The sequence below is a fragment of the Equus quagga genome, chromosome 5 (genome assembly GCF_021613505.1).
Source record: "Equus quagga isolate Etosha38 chromosome 5, UCLA_HA_Equagga_1.0, whole genome shotgun sequence".
NCBI classification, from domain to species: domain Eukaryota; kingdom Metazoa; phylum Chordata; class Mammalia; order Perissodactyla; family Equidae; genus Equus; species Equus quagga.
This window is the reverse complement of record NC_060271.1, coordinates 5,004,365-5,004,664: the sequence shown is the minus strand read 5'-3', so window position 1 is coordinate 5,004,664 and position 300 is coordinate 5,004,365. Positions and strand designations below refer to the sequence as shown.

Below are 300 nucleotides of genomic sequence, written 5' to 3'. Positions count from 1 at the left end.
ATACGCAAAGGAGCCCCTGCTGGGCGGCCGCCCTGGGGATAACACTGTGAACTCTGGACCCAAATGAAGGTCTGCAGGCTGTGGAAAGAGATCAGCAGCAGGGGGAGCCTAGCGGGGAGCCGACATGCAGAAGGAACCAGGTGCAAAAAAATGTAAAATCTCACAAACCTAACATTGAACCACAGAAGCCAAAAGCTGTAGAGTGTTGGTGTATATTCCATTTCCATAAAGTAGAAAAACAGGCAGATCCAAAGGACGGTGCTGGAAGGCAGGGGAGGGGCTGCCCTTGGTGAAGGGATG

At 52.3% G+C, this 300-nt stretch overlaps 1 protein-coding gene across 1 annotated transcript in view; it reads left to right on the top strand.

Annotated features, from left to right (window-relative positions):
• The first annotated feature begins 119 nt into the window (after nucleotides 1–119).
• Nucleotides 120–300, top strand: part of MROH7 (maestro heat like repeat family member 7) — a 51,468-nt gene continuing 51,287 nt past the window's right edge. The window contains exon 1 of the mRNA XM_046662568.1: nucleotides 120–152. The gene's annotated coding sequence lies outside the window, so the exon portion shown is untranslated. The remainder of the gene's footprint in view (nucleotides 153–300) is intronic.